This window comes from Salminus brasiliensis, chromosome 1 (assembly GCF_030463535.1).
Source record: "Salminus brasiliensis chromosome 1, fSalBra1.hap2, whole genome shotgun sequence".
Lineage (NCBI taxonomy): Eukaryota > Metazoa > Chordata > Actinopteri > Characiformes > Bryconidae > Salminus > Salminus brasiliensis.
The window spans coordinates 21,411,090-21,428,162 of NC_132878.1; positions in this window are offsets into that span (position 1 = coordinate 21,411,090).

The window sequence follows — 17,073 nt, forward strand, 5'->3', positions numbered from 1 at the left end:
AGCATAATTCAATCAAATTCTTTTGCTGACAACTCGAAAAATTATTTTATATAGAAAGGATAAGATCATTGACCCCAAACAACACAATGCCATTTACAGTGAGATTCTAGGCTCTAGAAAAGACTATGTGACTGATTCTGGCAGATTTCTTAAGCATTTTAATCAACATGGCTTTGAGTCAATGTTTGATCAGCTTTGATTAGTCTTACTTATCATTTAATGAATAGATTAGGTGTTTAAAGATAGTCCAATTAGGATTGGGTTTTATAATTAATAATAGTTATTGTTTTTAAATGAACACTACATTAACACTGAACACTACATACTGAAATAGAGTGTTTGTATTTAGTGTAATATTAGTAATTGTTTAGTAAAATAAACACATACTAAGTTTTTCAAGTACCCTAAACCTTTTCACAAAAAAGTTTCAATCACAAAACAGTGGCAGAAATGTAAGTACAGTTTAAAACTTCTAAGATAATTTTTAACACTTTTTTACACTAGGTGTTAAAAAGTTATTCACAGTCACACTTCTCATTTACAGAAATTATTCTTCAAAAAACTACCCATCCAATGGTTTCTCTATGACATATGACTCTTTGACTCCAAACAATCCTTTTGTATCTTTGATATTTAAGAAACAGACAGGATGACCAGTTTCAACCAAATAACCACAGCAGCTGATGTGGTTTCATCAGCATGGTATTGGCACTTTGTTGCAATGTGTTTGGCTCCTGTTAGGCTGTGAATGTTAAAGCGCTTTTGGAACGGGCTTAGGAATGGGGGAGGTAATGAAAGAGCTTCCATGGAAACCGGGAGACCTACTCTTTTTAGGTTGGCTGCCATTCCACTGGGGAGCTCCTGCCATATTTAGTGTCCAGTTACCCTGATTCAAGCCTATTATTAGGCCAGGATTAAATGGATAATGGATTTACAGGAAATAACACTGTAAGCAGTGCATTGTGCATAAACGAGTGTTCACGACTTAATTCGGCTTCCTGCTGCGAAGACTGATGGATTTTTGTGTAATCCTGCCTTGTGGTTGTTACTGCTGATGTCTTTGCTTCGTAGTTGTCATATTACACATCACACATCTTTTTGGTCCAGAGGGAAAATATACTACCTAAACCCTCCATATAAGTTCTACATCTTTCAAATACCATAAAATGCCTTGTTGTTTAATAATTTCTCACTGAAGGAAAACTTTTAATGGATAACATATTTGTGTCTATTTGTGTGGATAACATATTTTATCATGACTTGAATTTGATGAACATCAAACCTGTGTAACCTTAATGTGCAGGATACAGACATCCTTTACATTTTGGCAAGTTTTTATCATTGTTTGACATCTAGACAAAGAAAGTAAGAAGATTTTTTTATTCATGTGATTTCCTCCTGTAACATGGCAAGGTTTGCTTATTAAACATGCATTAACTTAAAAGGCTAAAATATACAGTACAGACTACATTTTTAATAACTTCGGGTGTTGTCCAGTACCTCCTCTGACAAAAGTGTTTGAAGTGATGTCAGTTAATATATTTTGCAGGCAATTTTACAGTCATGGCTACATTTTGATGTATTTTCCAATTTTATTTTTAATCATAATAAAGCGATTCAAAAGTTGTCTTACAATGCCAATAAATCGTATTCACCCCATGGATATGTTTTATAAATATTACATTATTATTACAATATTACAATATTATATTGACATTTAATGTCAACATGTCTGTTATATCAGTTAAATAAAAATATATAATGTAAATATATAAGGGATTGCATGAATATTAACCCTATTACAAGTGACTGTTCTAATTCAACAGAGGACCAGGGCATTGGTGCTTGTAGTCTCACAATTAGTGAACTGGAGTGCAGTGAATGTGTCTCAAGTAATTGTGGTAAGACACCTCTGATGGGGATGGCCCAGTTACTGCTTATTCAGTATTCCTGGCTACACCATGAAGACAAAAGAACACTCCACACAGCTTTCAAAAAATGTTATTGAAAAGTATAAGTCAGGAGATGGATACAAAAAAATTCACTGAACATCCCCTGGAGTTTAGTTAAATCCATCATTAAGAAAGGGAAGGAATATGGCACATGTGTAAATCTGCCTGGAGCAGACCGTCCTCACACATTGAGTGACAAGAAGGAGATTAGTGAGGGAGGCCACCAAGACACCTACTCTAAAGAAGTTAAAGGCTTTAGCAGCTGAGATGGGACAGACTCTGCATACGAAAACTGTTGCTCTGGTTTTTCACCAGTCACTGTCACAGTCACTGCACTCAGGTGATCCCCATTTCACTGATAGTGAGACTACTAGCACCAATTATCTGGACCTCTGTTGAATTTAAAGGGGGGTGAGAATTTATATACTCACTTATTTTCCATTATATATTTTTGGCAGAAATCCTTTTTTCACTTTGACATTTTCTTTTGTAAAACCAAAATGCCAAACATATTGACCACAATTCCATTTATAAAAGCAAAAAAACTATGAATAAATCAATTAGCAGCAACCTAACAAAAGCTAGAATCCACAAGCTGTATGAAAAAAAAACTTTGTTCACTCTGTTATTTTACTAACAATAGTGCAATTATTAACCATAGATTATGATGCTAGTTCTAATAAAGCTCTAATATTCACCTGTTGAAAATAAAATTGAATAATGCAAATTCAGAACATATGACCAAATGACAACAATACATCTAGACATCTAAGATTTATTTACAGCACAGTTAATGATGCCTTAGGATCCAAGAAAATGTTTTGAGCATGTAACGTTTACCTAGATGTTGCCAGACAAAACTGACAAGATAAAAGCACTATTGTTTATAAATCTATCATCTTTTGACCCCAGCTCTGTAGAAGAGGCCTTAAAAGAAAATTCCAAAGGGCATATTCCCACCACGCTGCAGTGCTCTCCACAGGGCGTCAAGTGGGTGTTAGCACACAAGATGAAACATGTCACAACTGTGATGTGGAGGTACTCTCTTGGTCAAATACTTGTTCACCTAAAGGAGCTTAACCGTTAGATTTAGACTTTTTTTGCTATACTGTTTAATCCCTTTAATGGCCAGCTGCAAAGAAAAGCCAAAATCTGGTAAGCTAAACAACTATGCAGTAGTTTTTGCTTTAGGTTTAATAAATGAATTATTCCTCTAGGGTTTAAGGGGATAAATAGCACTTATAGAATTGCACATGTTTAAGTTTATGTTTGGTTTAATTATTTTTTTTATTCAATTGACACATAAAAACTTCAATTCAAAATTCAATTGTTGTTTATGGTAATTTAACAAGTCATGCCATTGTCTGCCTTATAATAAATAACTAATAATTAACTGCATTGCTTTGTAAATAATAAACTACATTTACATTCAGTTTACATTCTGCTTGAGTCTCACTTTATTCTGTTTGCTTCAATGTCAAAAATGATTAAACGCATGGTAAGTACAAGCCTGCACCTACAGAATCCAGAATTCCTCTGCTTGTTTCAGTGAATTATCAGTGAGATGAATTGCTATAGAACAGGAACCTGCTTTTGTTATTGCCAGTGATAACTGTGTCGTCTAAGGGTTAATCTCTGTCAAGACGATATGGCACCTGAGTCCTTCACTGGGGAGTGGGAGTGGAAGTGGCAGTAGAAGTGGGAGCAGGTTGTATTTGTAACATATATTTGTTTTCATCTTGAAAGCCCTTGAAACAAAGGCTGCCCTGTCGTCTGAATGATCACTCTCTTATTTGGGTGTAAACAGTTTTCTATTTAAATAAAATAGCACTTTGAACTTAACTCATGAATACAGTTTGAGACTTTACCAAAGGCTTTAAGCTGACCTATACTTTCCGAGACTCAAAACTATTTATTAAGGAATGGATTATTTTGTGTCCAAGGATTTAAAAAAATGATAAAATTCATAAGCAAAATATTAACTTTCAAGATGAAAACAAATATATGTTACAAATACAAATAATGAGACTTGTGTACATAAGATACATTTATTAAAAATAAAAACCGTATTTCTTGTGAAATTGGCATGCATCCATTTGTGTGGAAAACTATATTGTTGTTGTTTAACCATATCTTTAATGTTTTATTTTTGATGATTTTTTAAAAAACAGTTTTGCTTTTGTTGGAAATGTTAAAGATTGCAACATTTAAATGTCACCCGTTTTGTGGTACTTCTTTTACCAATAAGATTTGGCATATTTATATCAGGGGACTCTAAGACTTTCGCCACAGAGTACCTGTTCATAATTTGAAACTGTACATGCATATTTGGAAGTGGCAGTAGAAGTGGGAGCAGGGGGCAAGGAATGAGCGAATGCTCTGAGGAGAAGTTGGGGGTGGGAAACGTGTTAATAATATCTGCCAGAACCAAAGATCTAAAGTACCCTGCTGTTTACCAGTCCCTCACTGTTTCTTTCCCTCACTAATTGATTTGCATTGTGTACATGTATATTCAATGCAAGTTGAAAACAATGTTTGCAGTTTGCAGAGTGTTTTGACTGATGACAATCGTGCCAGTGTGTGTGTTCTTTATTTCATAGCCATATTCCCATGGGTCTAGCGAGCTGAAACACATGCAGCCCTTCGCTATGTCGCTCAAACATTACATACTCTAATCAGCCTCTGTCAAATTAATTATGGAGCATATGGAGCAAAGAGCTACTAACATGTCTCTGATGAAGATGGTTATTGTTGGAGACATGGTGTGTGGTGTGTGGGTGTGTTTTATGAAATCTGTGCTAAAATTCCCAGCTTTAAATCACAAAGAATTGCAGTGAGTCAAATGAATCATTGTAGGAGTAAATTGATCTTGAATGTGTTTACTGAGAAACCACTGTCAACAAATACGGAAAGGATTTTACACTAGAACAGTGTGCTTGCTGCCAATATCCAACTCTCTCAACACACCCTCTGCCTTTCAAATTCTCAGTTGAACTTGAAGAGGATCTGGATATGATCAAATGTTTGTAGACCGCTCCTCATGTAATGTTTCACCTAAAATCATTAGGGTATCAATACTGAGTTTGCTGCAGTATTTGCCTCTTCTGTTCTGGAAAGGCTTTAAACTACTTTGACTGCATTCAGTATTAGTGAGCTCATGCACTGATGTTGGATGATTAGTTCTGACACTCCATCACTCCAGAGAAAGCTGTTCTGCTGCTCCACAGCCCACTGCTGTTTGGTGTCAAGCATAGTGACATTAGGGTCACATATGTGGCTCCTCCTAAGCACACATATATGACCCTAAAGGTCTGTATAGGCTTCGTTTTTAATATCCGCATCCACCTGCTTCAACCATGTAGCACGCTTGCCCACTCCCACAAAATATAGCCTCACTCCTGCCTGCTCACTATTCCTGTCATGCCCGCCCACATCTGCCACATCAACGCTTCAACACAAGCTGTTCCTTGTGCAAGCCCATCCCATATTTAGCCATCATCATCTATTTTTTGCCAAGTTCAAAATTAAATATGTGAGATAAGCTAATGTTGACTAACATTACAATTCAGTCAGAGAATTGTCAGAAAGATCTGATAACTGTTGGACATGTACAACATGTTACATATCACCCATGACTAGTCTAGTCCCTGTAGAGAAGTGCGGACAACAGATCAGGATCTTCTGGAACGGATAACCCATGATTTGGATAATGGCATTGAGAAGATCAATGCCAAGGCCCACACACTTGATCCCAAACTCAAAATTGACTTAAACCACCTAGTGGTCCAAAATACTAAAAATGGGCAAAATAGTTTAAGTATGTGCTTCCAACAATCCATAAAAAAAATTGAATAGTAATCTTTTTGAAAAAGTAAGAAATGTTTTTTATTTTTTTTTCATTATTTGTATTTGTAACATATATTTGTTTTCATCTTGAAAGCCCTTGAAACAAAGGCTGCCCTGTCGTCTGAATGATCACTCTCTTATTTGGGTGTAAACAGTTTTCTATTTAAATAAAATAGCACTTTGAACTTAACTCATGAATACAGTTTGAGACTTTACCAAAGGCTTTAAGCTGACCTATACTTTCCGAGACTCAAAACTATTTATTAAGGAATGGATTATTTTGTGTCCAAGGATTTAAAAAAATGATAAAATTCATAAGCAAAATATTAACTTTCAAGATGAAAACAAATATATGTTACAAATACAAATAATGAGACTTGTGTACATAAGATACATTTATTAAAAATAAAAACCGTATTTCTTGTGAAATTGGCATGCATCCATTTGTGTGGAAAACTATATTGTTGTTGTTTAACCATATCTTTAATGTTTTATTTTTGATGATTTTTTAAAAAACAGTTTTGCTTTTGTTGGAAATGTTAAAGATTGCAACATTTAAATGTCACCCGTTTTGTGGTACTTCTTTTACCAATAAGATTTGGCATATTTATATCAGGGGACTCTAAGACTTTCGCCACAGAGTACCTGTTCATAATTTGAAACTGTACATGCATATTTGCATTAAACTGCAAAACGTTCAAAAATAGACCCCCTGTTCATCATTTATGCAGTGTTTCACTAAAATACATTCTGTCCATCCATTCTGCTCCTGTCTTTTGTTTGGAAAGAGGCAGATTTTGGAAAGCGATCAGGAGGCTTTAGAAAAGCTGTCTGAATTTGACAGATCATTTTGCAGAGGAACTGCTCTATACTTTGCAGGCTTTGCTTACACATGAGTTTTGGAAAATTGTTCAAAGGAAAAGTGGAAAAAGCAACTGTCATTTGAAGCAGAAAAGGTGAGACACTGACTTTGCTTTTTTTGCAGTGCCCTTTACTGCAACCTGTCTTTTGACACAGTCTCATTAAAATAGAGGTATCCGAGACTGAAGCAATACCTTTGATCCAACTTTTCATTTCTGCCTGAGAGGTTTGTGACAGATTATGAATTGCTCTATTTTACTAAGAAATATCCAGGAGGTAAACTGTTCGGAGACGGGTTGGGAGATGGGCAATAAAAAAGTCAATTTTTGTATTTTGTAGCATAATAAACTTTGAGTGTCAAGGGAATTTCAGCTGTTTAAATTACACCAATTTTGCTACTTCAGTCTTCTCTTGCTTGATTGCATCTTCAGCATTTGGCAAGAACTGAGCAAATAGCTCTCTCCTGATCCACAGCCAGGTCCAGCTTGTACCAAACAGATTCAGTGGATGTGTTTGCCCTGAGGCTCAGCACTCCTGTCTGTTCTCCACTCTGACACTGTCCTTTCTATTATTGGCACATGGTCACCCACATTCTGGTACAGCTGGGCAATGTTCCTGGAGACACAGTTCACTGCTATTGATTTACAGTTTTGCTATACATTCAATTTACAAAACTTTCAACTTGCAAGTCAAAGTCAACCTGAAATCAAAATGGAAATGAAAGCTCTAGCTAAAGTTCTACCAGGAGACTCCAATGCAGCATCGCTTTTTTTCAGCCAATTACCAGCCTCCACCTGTGTTAAAATACCTCTAATCACACGCTTTGTTGCTGCTTTCAGAAACGTTCGGCAGGATATGCAAGAGTTCCCATGTCTGGGCTGACGACAGAGCCTACGCCAAAGTCAATCAACAGTTTAACTTGCTAACATTGTTCCCATCTCATTATTTGTCCAGATTAAATTTACGCTTTACTGCCCTCATGTCTCCTGAGTCTTCTGGTAGAACTGTTTTTCCTTGTTGGTTCATGTCCTTGCCCATATTAAGCACACAGTGTATTGGGTGGTAATATTTAAAATATAATATCCTTGTTTTTCTGTAATGCTTGGTCAAACCTCAGTGACCTTTATTTGCCTCTGAGCGGCTTCTGACGTGTAGCTAACTGTTTGAGTATGCAGGGCAGGGAAATTCTTTCTGCATAACAAGATTTAATGGCATATTTGTCATGGGGGAACTAACCTAACCAATTAGCCTAACCAAAGATGTCCTGTGCCACATTGTGACATAAAATTATTTTAATGAAAATAAAACCTAATCACACAATGCTACCATGCTTGAGAGTGAAAGCTAGCATGTGCTTCCATTGAGACACATGTAGCACCACTGCATCTTGTCAAACTGCTATTAGTGTCATTGGAAAGCTTAACACACTTGAAGGAGAATAAATGATTTCACTGTAGCATTTTAGCAACATTGACATCATTACAGTACCTTGTTTGATTAGGACCTTCAGACTCTTCAGATCGTTTGATCCATACCAAAATAGCATTTGTGAAAGCTGCCCTGGACAAGGGTCCGAACCAAACTACCAAAATTTGGTTCAACCAAAAGAGGTGCTCTCGGCCCGGATCAAACTGAACCATGACTCAGTTTGTTTGCAGTGTGAAAACACTTCTTTTGGATGGTTTAGAGTTTTGAACCAATTACAGAAATGTGAGGCCGTCTGTAATCACCTGTTAAATAATAGAAGAAGAAATAGAACTGGATAAGAGGTAAAAATGAGCAATGATAGCACATGGGGTGAGGTGGGGACAATATAATTGTTGTCCAATGAGCATGATAATTGGATGAATTCAAACTTGGTTGGTGCTGCCGGTAGTAATTCCATTATATTATCAGTAAATTGACAATGAAATGAATCTGTTCATTTTTTCCGGGGAAGGCTACCTGAGAAATTGAGAACATGCTGACGCCAGACCTGCCTTCTGCAAACCAATAGAGAAGAGAATCAAGGGCCATCCTTACTGATCACAAACCTCTGAACCATAATGTAAGACCTGGGGCACACTGAAGATAGACATCATTTGCCAAACATGAAGCTTTGTTCATCACAGATGACCTGCTAGCTAAATGAGAATCTTCTCAAATGGGAATTTTTCAATATGGAGGTTTCTCAATACTACTCCTCAATACTAGCTTCAAGTACAGCTCGGCTTAACCCACCATGTTTTCAAATGCACAGAATACAAGCATCCAGGATTTTTTCTCTCCTGGCACCTAAATGGTGGAACAAATTTCTCCTGGGTGTTTGAATGGCAGGGAGTCTCTTCCAAGAGTACTTGGGCAAAGTGTAGTGTATGTTGAGTATTGTGTATCTAGGTATCCCTACTGACTTTTGTACTTGGCAGCTTCTAACCGGAGGAATATTTTTGGATAACTACAATATTCATGGTTTGAGCGCACTTTGGGCATGTTCTCAGAAATGAACACAACAGTTCCAGGAGACATAATACCAAGATAAACAGTGGAGTCAGTATACCAGACTAAACTAACTGTTACAACAACCACAGCTGTGGGTTGTGTTTGGCGTGAGCCATGTGAAAACAAAAGAAAAATGAATAGGACAACAACACAATTTTAATCTGTAATAACATTATAATTCAAATATATATACATTTCCCCATGTTTTCCCATTACACTGCATGGTTTAAAGACACTGCTGCTGGACTTTCCCTGGTACAACAGTGTCACAGGTGTACTCGCATTCACAGTTCTAAAAACACTGCTTATCAGCTGGATTTTTTGTGGTGATTTTCACCCTGGAAACAAAGCTTGCACTCAGTCACTAAGCTCCACCTTCTGAATCCTCAGCTAATAACTCTCAGAACAGAGGAATGGAGGCCACACAAAAAGCTGCGGCTAAGGATATAAAACCCAAGGGGCACTGAGTGTGAACCAGTGAGCAAAACATGTCTTTCCCACAGAAAACAACTGGAAACAGCACAGTCTCTTATGTGCCCTGAATAAGAACATTATAACTGGATAGATACCCCTACTGGCATCAAAACTAGCTATTTAGCTAAGTTAGCTATGTGCTAAACTTTACATTTTTGCTCCACTTTTCCAGCTGCTGACTTACTAATTAGCCTGTCCTACCCTTGTATAATTATGAAAAATTGAAATGGCTAACCCTGTGGTAGAGGAGAATTGCATCTAGATGTCTTTGCAAAAATCGAAGTGGTTTAAAGACTTAATTCGCAGATCAGTCTATGCCTGAGTACAAAATCTCTACAATCTCTACAAAACTACCCTCTAACCCTTACCACTTTCTCAGACACACTAGCAAATGCAGTCATTTGAAAACTCAGTTCTGGCTAATTGTGGCCACCATCTGCTAGAATTTCTCAGAAGGCATTAGTTAGCTCGTTTGTAGTATTTGGCTGCAAAGTGGCTCTTAACGGAAATCAGACAGTTATGTCTCAGCACATAGGACTTGGCTTTCGCTTTTCAGGAGGGGTATTTGATTGCTTCTTTATGGCAGCCAATGACATGCAGAAGAGGCAGATGGCTCATCCTTGTGCATTAGCACATAATTTGCACCAGTCACACAACCTGCACGAACACATCTAGAGGTTCCAATATAGAAAAGTAATCAGAGTTGAGAGGGAGAATGTCCATGAAGTTTTTCAAGAGACAACCTTTTTTACACCACATTGTAAGCAACAAGGGTTCTACATAGTACACTGTATTGGGACAGTGACATTATTTGATTTGAAAGTTCATCATTTGAAATTAATCAAGATGTGACTGAGGCGTAGGTTTTTACTTTCAATTCAAGAGGGTTTAACAAAGACATTGCATTAACTGTTTAGGGATTTCAGCCATTTTCTATAAAGTCCCTCCATTAACACAGGCTCATGTAAGTAATTGGACAATTCATTGAGGAGCAGTTTCATGGCCAGTTGTTGTCTGTTCACACATTATTTCATGATAAGGAGATACATTATAGTTTATTCCAACTGTTGAATTTGCATTTGTTGATGTTCATGAGAACTGACTTATGGACCCAACTATTAGAACCATTTTGTAAAAGGTTCTATATAGAACTATAATAAAAAGTCCAAAGAACCCTTTCTAGACAAAGAACCACTAAAGCACTCAAATGGTTCTTTGATTTGTGGTGATTCTACACTATAGAGAAACTTACTCATTTGTTGTTTCTTCTGAAATCAAGGTATTTTGTTGGAGTAACTGTCAGATTTTGGAGCATTGTTTGGAGCACTGTTAGGATTGGATTGCATCCAGAGACAAGAGTGTTAGTGAGGTCAGAATGCTGGATAATCACCTCCTCACCACATCCCCAACTCCTAAACTCTTCCCAAAAGTATTGAATGGAGCACCATCATTCCAGAGAACACAGTTCCACTGCTCCACAGCTCAAAGCTGGGGACTTTATTGCTCACTAGCCCACCCTTGGCATTAGGCATAGTGCCAATAGTATTCATTGTCATCTGCCTCAGAGAGTCATATTCTTTTGGCAATATTGCTCTACATGGACTAGGCAAGCTGTGTGTGTTTGTGTATTTGTGAACTCTGTGTTAGCAATTGGTGCAACCTAAAGTAGCTGAATGCATTCATTTGAAGAGGTGTCAACAAAAATTGGACATACAGTGTAAATAGAATCATTGCTCTTACTAATGCACCCTTTGAAGAACCTTTAGAAGTGTACACATTTGAATATTTACATGATTCATTGCTTGGCTATATGTACATTGTCACACCAGGCACGTTAATAGTGTTAGCTGTTTAAGTTCTTATGGGCTGATAAAAGGAAATGTGCACTGTAGGTTTTATCCGTGCAAATCATGGCACACAACAATCTACAGCGGCCTTCACCAGATCTAAACAGTGTCATATGATCTATATTTTCTTACACAAAACATTTTATGGAGCACACACATCTTGCATTCATCATGGGCATGTAAGAGTCAGTTTTGCAGATACAATCAAAGAGATCAGAGTTTGCTGAACACATGTTAACTCAAGGACATAGAATCAGGCTTTTAACCAGAAGCAGAAAAACTGATTTTATAAAGATTAATGCAGGTGTTTGTTAATGGTGGTAGAATCTCTTTTAGAATAGTTATTTCTACTAAATGTCAGAAATAATACAAGTACATTTGAATTAACCATCACACTCACACCCTTGCTCCTGGAGATCTTCCATCCTGCAGGCTTTAGCTACACAGACTTTGCCTCAACCAGGTGATTATTAGATTCAGAAGTTTAAAGAATCTTCAATCGTTGACAGAGGTTAGATGACCACTAGTGAACACTGCTATAAAAATAACACAATTTACCCAACAGAAATTTACCTTAAATATATTCAGCTAGAACATTTTATTGATTGATTGAATTTTCTCCCAAAGCCCCAAAAAGTCATTGCCAGTTCCAAAGACAAGCTGGCTCCCCCCCCCCCCTTATTGCACAATACCATGAAGCTGACAGGGTGAAGGGTAACACATGCTTTCTCCTATAGGAGGACTATGGTCACAAGAAGCCCCACTGTCATTGTAATGTTACTGGACAGCTCAATAAGCTGTCATTGTAATGTTACTGGACAGCTCAATAAGCTTGGAGAAGAATTCAAACTGTTAATGTTCGTGTCAATTTTAGCTTGCCCTTCCCCAAAACAGGGTCACATTTCAGCTAGAGTTTGTTGGCCCTAATTTCAGCTTTGACCTGCTGTTCCATGCTGAGAATTGGGATTGAGGTCTGGTGATCCTGCTGGCCAGTCACAGTGTCCCAGAGTTCTATCATATCTAGTGCAGCAGACACCCTACAGTCGGCATCCTGGAATGTGGGAGAGTCCGTGTTGTGTTGTGTTGTGCAAAACTTACATTTCTTTCAACGTCTGGACTATGCAAGTATTTCAAAAATACATCTTGACTACTCTCTAGCCCTTAATGCATTCTCTGCCACCTTAACAAATGCAGCCTTTAGAGAACCCAAAGTTCTGGTTAATTGCAGCTGCCATCTGCTAGACTGTTTTAGTAGGCTATATTAATGCATTTGCAGGGTTTGCAACATGGCTCTGCTGTTGAGACATGGAGCACAAAGTTAGTAGAAGAGTGGACTGAAATAGATAGAAAAGTAAATGACTGGTTAAACCTTTACCTGACAGGACTGGCAATGTTATTAATGCAAGAGGACCGTATACATGAGCGTATGGTATTCCCCTGCTTGCTTCTATCTCCATAGTGTTCCAGCTGCTGTTGCTAAGATCACTAGCATGTAGATTAGAATGGAAAAGATGACTGGCCTTGAGGTCAGAAATCATCTTTGGCCAAAAGCGAATGCTGGTCTTATGTGACACTGGCACCACTTCAGGCAAAACTGTGTCCAGCCATGACTCTTCAAGTCCAACTAACTGTGTTCCATCACACTTGAACACAAAACCAATTGTTGCTGTCCTCGTGAAAGAGCCCTCACAAGATGTTTCAAATACTGAGGTTACAGCGGACATCACTGCTCTATAATCTATCGCAGGGGAAAAAGGTCTTGCTTGCACTTTTCCACTTCCCATCTGATCTCTCTATATTCTAGATTAAAAAATGAAAAAGTAAAAGTAGAAATAACTGTGTAATATTACTCTGTCAAAGGTGAAGGCCCAGATGAGTTATATGGGTAATTACACAATTACACAACGATACCTAAAACTGAATTAGCACTATATTTTATAGTTAAAACATTAGGGTACATGATTTCCATCAGTTCAGTTTCCCAATATGATGTCTATCACCTTTGAAACATTGCTGTCAGTCATCACCAATATCTACTTGACCCTAACGCCCAAGTCCGGTGTCACCCCTTGTGTTATCCCATAAATGTGAAGGCATCCACAAATGCACCTGAAGTATGGTATTATATGAATAAATACTGGGGGGAGCCCATTTACCTGCAGTTGCTGAAACACATTAAAGCAATGGTGAGGACAGTGTGTGTGACTCAGTGAGTGAATCAGTGACTGGAACGTGTTGCATGAATGAGAAGGTGTATAGGTATTACTAAAAAAGTGCATGGGGGGTATGACAAAAAAAACATTTACATATTGAATATTATTCCACATTTAAATGTCAGTTAATGAAGGAGAGAGAGAAACTATACAAAAATAAGGTTTAAAAGCAAAAACATTACTTACAAAGGAACTTTTATTGGGATCATATCTAAACAATGTTATGTAGGTCAACAGTAATGGGTAAATTTAATGGGCAATTGTTCACGCTATGCCATCCCACTTCTTTTCACTCTCTTTAATAGGCTATAAAACCATCACATCTGATGTAGATCCTGTCAATCCTGACTCATCTACTACCTGAAAAAAAAAACTAAATCTGCACTTAAAAGGACATTACATGGCACGTTATGGATAAACTGCGCTATCTAGGGCAAATGCGACTGTCACTCACATCCTGCCACCCACCCAAATCTCATTCCCCACGCTTACACCACACGTCAGCGTGATGTCTGAACCAATCGCTGTCTTAAACTGCTATTGGCGACACACATTTCTTACTTGGCGAGTGATAAGTATAGCATGCATGTGTATTGGGTTGTTGCCCTTAGCTGTTATTCTTCCATGTTTTGTCTGCACTCTGCACGGTAATACTACGGTGAGCTGAAATGCCTGAGTGTATTCTGAGAACATTATCTCCCTCAGGGCTTTGGCATCTTCTCACTAGTCTCAGCTGTTGAAATACCCCCACTGTGACATTTACTGTATTGTTTGACTTTTACATGGCATCATTCCCCAGGCTGAGTCAACAAGATAATGACGCTGTCTGTCAACTTATTATGCACTTATTATTATGTCTCTTACCAACGTTATATAAGGTTCTGCAGTAACGAAGGCAGTAAATATAATGATGGCAAGGATTAGTCAGTTCAAATTTGCTATTTGTTGGCGACACTTAGAAGTTACCATTATTGCAATAACAGAAGTTATTTTTGAATGAAACCTTTCGCCCTTTGAAAAAAGTAGAATACCTCTAAATCAACTAAATCAAAACCTCTGTTGTGTTTTCAGAAGTACAAGCGACACTGTATTACAGTGTAATTTTAATATGATGCTTTAGGTAATGTTCACATTTACCATCAGAGTGGGGGAAATTGTTTGATTTGAGTATTTCTAGAAATGAAAGCTCTAGCAAAAGTTAGAGGAGACTCTAATGCAGTGTTACCATACTCCAGCCAATCACCAGCCAGCACCTGTGTTATAAGACCTCTAATTACACACCTTTTGCTGCTTTCAGAAATTACGTCATGTCTTTTCCTCCTTCCTCCCCACTGCCACCAGTTTGGTCCAGATGGATGCCTGGGGGTAGGCTCTGTCCCCTGCCTCCAAGTTCAGCAGAATCTGCAAGAGTCCCAATGGTGCAAGACTTGGGCTGATGACGGGGCCTACGCCAAAGACGATCACATTTCAAAAATCTCATTAATTGTCAAGATTAAATTTACGCTTTACTGCCCTCATGTCTCCAGAGTCTTCTGGTAGAACAGCTGATCTCCAGGGATTTTTAGCACAATATTCTCTAGAGTTCTGCAGACAGAAATGCCTTGCTGATAGAAGAGGTCAATAGAGAATGGTTCAAGCTAACACAAAGGCTACAGCAACTCTGATAACCACTCTGTACATTTGTATACACTCTTAGGTGGATGGGCTACAATAAAATGCAACTTTCATTATACTACTACTGGCTTGTACAGTAGAAAAGAACACTGTTAGGCTCTGGTGCAAAATAGGTAGGACATACAAAACCAATACATCTAGACAAACAAGCAATCACACCAGGGTTCTTTTAAATCATATCAACTCTGCAAAGTCTGAACACACCCTTATATCATCCTAATTGAATCTAGCTAGCTTTCCAAGAATAGTTTAACCTCTACCACTTACAATATGGTTTTATTAATTAAGCCTTAGCTTTATTTTGCAGCTTCCTTCCGGCCTTCATTTGTTGATCTTCCTTCATTTGAAGATTTGTAGCTTAAAACTACGCTGTTCATTTTCACCACAGTAAATCACCATCTACAGCAGTTCTGATCAGCCAGAGTTAAAGCTTTCTGCTTTTATGTCTTTAAATTCTTTGCATATAGCTAAGGACTAAGTTCAATTACAGCATCTGCCGTTTAGTAGGGGATACATATTTCATTCTATTTTAATATATTCTACAGCAACCCCCCCCCCTTTTTTTTTTACACTGCCTGCACATTTTTTCCTCACAATCTGTAGATGACTAGATTGTTTTCTGCTCTTGGTAATTGTGCAAATAAATAAAACTGTGTACCCATTTATGTTAGAGCACAGATGTTGAAAAGAGTCAATAACCCCCTTGTTTAAAGTGTGATCAGTTATGTGATCTTTAAGTCTCACTGCCTGTTTTTTTTTTTTTAGTGTTATATTAACACCTCCTTATGAGCAGATGCTAACAGCAGCATGCACGCCTCACAAATGACATTTTAACCATGCACATAGCACCCATGAGTTATTTCATTTCTAAAGGTTTGTAAGAAGCATCTCCTCAAAAGCTGTCCTTGATGCCTCATTGGCATTGTTCTGTTAGCATAGTTTTATAGAGAATTTATCCTCTGCAAGTACGGCTTTAAGATCAACTGCTGGTCTGAGGGTAAAAGGAGCTAATGTTACACTTTATCTTTTCAATGATATTTTACTTGAGGCATAAATTGCATAAATTGCATTTTTTTTCTTCCATTTATATCCCACACAGGATATGCGACTTGCATTAGCCTCTGGACCAGAGATCATTAGTTTGCTTTATTTGCTTTTGATGTTTGTGTGTGCAGACCAGGCTTGTCTCCGTTGGCTTTCTTCATAGTTTGGTCAACTCCAAGGCTGGGAGAAGTGCTGTGCTAGTACAATACAATGCTCAAGCATCTGACATCTACAGTAATAGCATTTAATTGAAAGGCTACTGCTTCCTTAGAGTGGTTTTGCCATTACAAGAATTTTTTCCATGTCCATTCATTTTGGATGTACTTTGAGCTGCTCTGCTCCTTATTAAAAAGAAGGCCATGTTAGGGATGTTGGATTTATTTGCACCATGTATCTGCTTGTGCGTGTAACCTGCTTGTGTGTGTAACCTGTTTCTGTAAGTGCAGGTTTATGATTGGCCACCAGTGGCGTGCCTACTATATAAAAGCACCTGAGGAAGCTAGATCTGAGAGAGAGAGAGGGAATTAGCGCTCCTCCCCCTGGAAAAACATCCTGATCAGACCAGCCTGGCACTTCCACTGTCCACTCAGCCCAAAGCTTGCTAGCTATTTTACATTTTATGCCAGACTCACACTACACAACTTTCAGAGTCATCAGATCATTGTACCCTTCACACTACATAAC